Source organism: Biomphalaria glabrata, chromosome 14 (assembly GCF_947242115.1).
Source record: "Biomphalaria glabrata chromosome 14, xgBioGlab47.1, whole genome shotgun sequence".
Taxonomy (NCBI): Eukaryota; Metazoa; Mollusca; class Gastropoda; family Planorbidae; genus Biomphalaria; species Biomphalaria glabrata.
Window position 1 is genome coordinate 22,571,061 of NC_074724.1, and position 4,665 is coordinate 22,575,725.

Sequence of the window (4,665 nt, forward strand, 5' to 3'; positions counted from 1 at the left end):
CTCAAAGAGAGGCAATCAAGACATGAATCAAGCCAACGTTTCCCATCCTTCAGTCCCCTTAAAACAGCTACGAATTTGTCAGCGATTGGGCAGAATGGGAAAAAAAATGTATTTTTGAGTTGTATTATTTCGTGCTCTCTCAGTGGACAGCAAACACATTTATACTCATTAACGTTAGAACACAGTTTCCAAACAAAAACTTTTGGTGACAAAAAAATTGGGCAAACAAAAAATCTTAGCCAGCGATTTGCATCATGTCACGTGACTTGTGATGAATGGAATTCAAATTAGCGTGAAAAAGGTTCGATTTTTTCCGATCTTTGGTTCAGTCGTCCATGGACCTTGCTAAATGCATTTGAAATTTATAAATTAGAGAGAATCTAAATAGCAAACTTTTTAAATTCTTTTTGAGCCTGATTTATTTGATTTTCAACGTTTTCTTTTAAGTTTTTTAATGTGCAAATAAAAACTTTAAAAGTGAATTTTTTTGTAAATGTTAATGCTAATTAATAATTGTTACAAAAATAAACATCTGGGACATGATTGATTTTTAGAGGCCCCCGAATGTGGAAAATCCACTTTAAGTTTTGTGTAGTCTGACCGTCCGTCTGTCCTTCCATCCGCCGCGTTAAGAGCTCAAAAACTAGAAGAAAGAAAAAAAAAACACGAAAATCCAGTATCCTGATATTTTAGATGTTGCAAAGTTCTCATGCAACGACTTTTTTTTGTTTTCTAAAAGTAAATCTTTTAGTTTTTAAACTTAACGATTCAAGCAGGTTTATTGTCTTCAAAAAATATATACACCATTTGTACAACAATTCACTATGAATAGCAAATAACTAGAGTAGACTAATAATGGAGATGGGGTGATGACATAGTTTTTAAAATGAAAAACAGTTTTGTGCTTTTCCAAACAAGTTTTATAAAAAAATATTTGTCTTACTAAATTAAGTATTTTCTGTTACACAAGCTACTTAAATTTCGAATAAATTGTTTTGTTTTAAAAAAGAAATAATGTATACAAGTCAAATATACTGTTAAACCTCAATTAATTAGCAGCGTTTCATATAATACACTTGGAGTTGAATATAATATTCATTAAAAGAGGTTTTAAACAAGGCAAAAGACAGGAATGAATGGAGAAAGACGGTCGACCAGTCTTGCTTGGTGCCCCAACGGTCCAACAGACTAAGGGATATGTAAAGGTAATAAATATATATGTATCTATGTTCTGAGACTAGTCTTAGACATTGAACCAAGTTACACGTTACTGTCTTGAGGCCTTGAATAAGACATTGGCCCTTCAGAAAATCATACAAGTCGGATACTCAGAACGTAACATTAGTTTGGCCAGAGGTTCACATGAAACCATATCTTTACAACTCTCAGTTCACTGAATGCATGTGAATATCAACAATAAAATAATAATAATTTATAAACCTCCGTATCCTGTGTTATCATTGCGACAGTCGGTCTAACATTACACTATCTGCAATACATCTCTTCTTTTGACATTGGCAGAGTTAGTGTTGTGATTGTTAGTATTTAGCAGTTCAACGTTTCTAATATTCTTGCTGAAAATATTGAAACCTGCCTTTTTACTAGTATGAGTGGACTACTTAAGGGGTCCGATTTTGAGTTTGTGTCCTTTGTTTTTTTTTTATAACTATTTCACTGTTATAAGATCAAAACTACAAATAGTTGAATGTAATACCTTTTTTTTTTTTTATCTTAAGCACGTTGTCTGAATCAAACACACACACAACCACTCTAACACGCATATACACCACTCTGGAGAGTCTTTGTGACTTCTATCACAATCTAGATGACCTATGCTTAGTAGTTCATTGGATTTGGGGGGGGGGGGTCTATGTTTATTCCAGTGACCACTTGACTGGTCAAGAGCGTCCACTTGTCCGCACGCGCATAAATAGGGGGACATCTGCTAGTTTTTGTTTGCCCGCGCCCAGGCCCAAGTGATAGGGCGTCCCACATGGAATGAAGTTCGGAAATAGTGATTGGACAGGGGGAGATGCGGGTGCTTGGAGTTAAGGTTCAAAAGTATCCTGAGTGACCAAGATGGACTCCGGTCAATGCATTATAATTCTGAACGAGGTGAAGGTCGATGGTTGCCAAATATGGTACAGAACTGACCAATGCATGATTCTCTTTTTGATTTAAGACTTAAGATAAAATGAAATCAAAGAATGGAGACAATAACAAGAGTATAATAGACTCCATTGTGTTACGGTCTGTTACGATTCACATAGACAGATTAATTGTAAAAGTAACAATAAACATTTTATCACAATGAAATCGACTTTGCATTTATAAATCTAGAATTTCTCATTCTGTTTATTATTTGCAATGTTTAAATATAGCAAAGAGTGTTTCCAATAAACAAGCCAGCCAATGATTTCTGCTTCAGAGACTTTGAGCGTACTATTCCTATACGTCTTTGTAGTCACTGAACTCTATACTCACTACAAGGAAACCTTGGAGTTGATTGCGGCTATTCACAATGAAGCCGCGTTAAAAAAAGAACTAAACAAAGTTAATTTTAAGATGATTCTAAACTTAACACCATATATGATATGACGAATTACTTGGTAAAGGAGGAAAAAAAAGTCCTGTCAGAAGTGGGATCTGAACCCACGCCTACAAGAGTAGACTGCGACCTGAACGCAGCACCTTAGACCACTCGGCCATCCTGACTTTGCACGTAGATTTGTTCCCAAAATATATATAGGCCCTACGTCTTACTTTCTGCTTTATATAGTCAATAAGTTCTAGAGTGAAAGTTGAATGTGCTATGTTGGGAAGAGCTTAGACTCGGTGGAGCTGAAAAGTGCAACGAAATGATGAAAGAATTGTATCTTAAACAAATACAACGTAATCATCTTATTTTTGTGTCATATAAGAATATAAGAAAGAACACCACTACCCTTTTTTATACACCGAATACACTAAAAGCTAGCTTTCTTTTTGTAGGCCTATAGTTTTTTCACCATGTATAAAGATTGTCAAAAATGTAAAGCCTTTCCTTCAGAAATAAAGATATTGAGACCTCGCGTGAACCTTCTCTACAGAACAGCAAGTAATGGAACCGGCAGGATTCAAACTTAGGACTATCTTGATGAAAGTTCGAAGCGCATATCACATGAATAGGCCGACAGGCGGCATAGTTCCGAATCGGATTCGTAAAATAAAACTAATTTAATCAAGATATCTCATTTTTGTAAAATGGTGAATTCACTTATCAGCATTGACTTTAGGTAGGAAATGTTAACCTGCCTTGCGGTTTGTAGAATTCCTATTAGCTTGTAATCTCTTTATGGGTTCAAAAAGTAAAAAAACTGGCTGGAAACTAACTGGACCGGTACCTCGACAGAGTCTCTAAAGAAGTCGTTCTTGAAATTTGAGTTTAGTATATTAAATTAGTTTTTTTTAAATCCATTATAATTATATCTAAATAAATTATAGGAACACATGTCCTAACGAGGTCAGGATGGCCGAGTGGTCTAAGGCGCTGCGTTCAGGTCGCAGTCTACTCTTGTAGGCGTGGGTTCAAATCCCACTTCTGACATTTTTTTTTTCTGATTATTTTAGGCAATCGACATAGTGGCATATAATGTGATAACTTTAGTATCATTTAAAAAAATATTAAAGCTGAAAATAATATAATTAGTAAGATAACCTGACTGCATTCACCAAAAACCTTCGATGTGATAAAATATTTCCACATTTTATATTTTCAAAACCTAACTTATCTTATAAAATACAGACGTAAGTTAGAAGAAAAGAAAGATGATTACATCCCATGCATGCCCCTAGGTTCGTTTCATGCATTGACTTAAACTCAGCCAAGTCACTGTAATTGAACAGCCTTGCGTTGACCAAAGTTGACTTTTTTTTAGCGTACAGTGTATCATTATTTCCCCCTATCTCTCGTCAATGAAGACAAAATAACAGACATTAATATAAACTAACAGAATGAATCGACCAATCAGAGCTAAACATTACTTGCCCAGAAACCAACTGGTTCTAACACTAACTTTTGTTTCTGCCTCAAGTCACAGTACGTGTGAAAAATGTTTCGGATAGAACCAGGAGTACTCTCCCTTTGTCAGGTGCTCTTGAAGCGTGGAAATAATGAACCTTACCAAAACAGCTTTGTCTTTTTAATCCGCTTGACCAGCTGACCATAAAATCTGACCGCATCAATTCTCGGTCCCATGAAGCAAGTGACAACTTTGGCAACAATGAAACCTCCCTGTGGGTCCTTGCATTGTCCACGTTTTTGGAGGACTCTTTGCAAAATGGCGACGATTTATTGATGGCTTGGGAAGAAGGGAGTGATGCCGGGATGTGAAAATGAATTTGTAATTTAATTAGTTTAATAAATGAACTGGCTTGATTAGAAACGTGAAGAGAAGGCGATAGCCAAAGTCTCAGGAAATTGAACTTCGACTCTATCAAATATCTAGTTGGATGTTATCCAAGTCAGGTCTTCGTTGAGATTTCAGTTCAAGTGTGCATGTAATGGAATATTGGAGGGTCTTATTTATAGAAGCGATAAACAGCAAGCGTTTTGGCGTATTGGTTTAAAATTGATGGAAGTATGATAAACGAAGTCGTTCAATAAACCATTTTAACCACTTAACA

General features: G+C 35.6%; 2 non-coding genes across 2 annotated transcripts; one reads left to right on the forward strand and one right to left on the reverse strand.

Moving 5' to 3' along the window:
• Positions 1-2,631: 2,631 nt before the first annotated feature.
• Positions 2,632-2,715, reverse strand: Trnal-cag (transfer RNA leucine (anticodon CAG)). The gene has a single exon. It is a non-coding gene; the product is annotated as a tRNA-Leu (tRNA).
• Positions 2,716-3,502: 787 nt separating this feature from the next.
• Positions 3,503-3,586, forward strand: Trnal-cag (transfer RNA leucine (anticodon CAG)). Its single transcript has one exon. It is a non-coding gene; the product is annotated as a tRNA-Leu (tRNA).
• Positions 3,587-4,665: the final 1,079 nt, after the last annotated feature.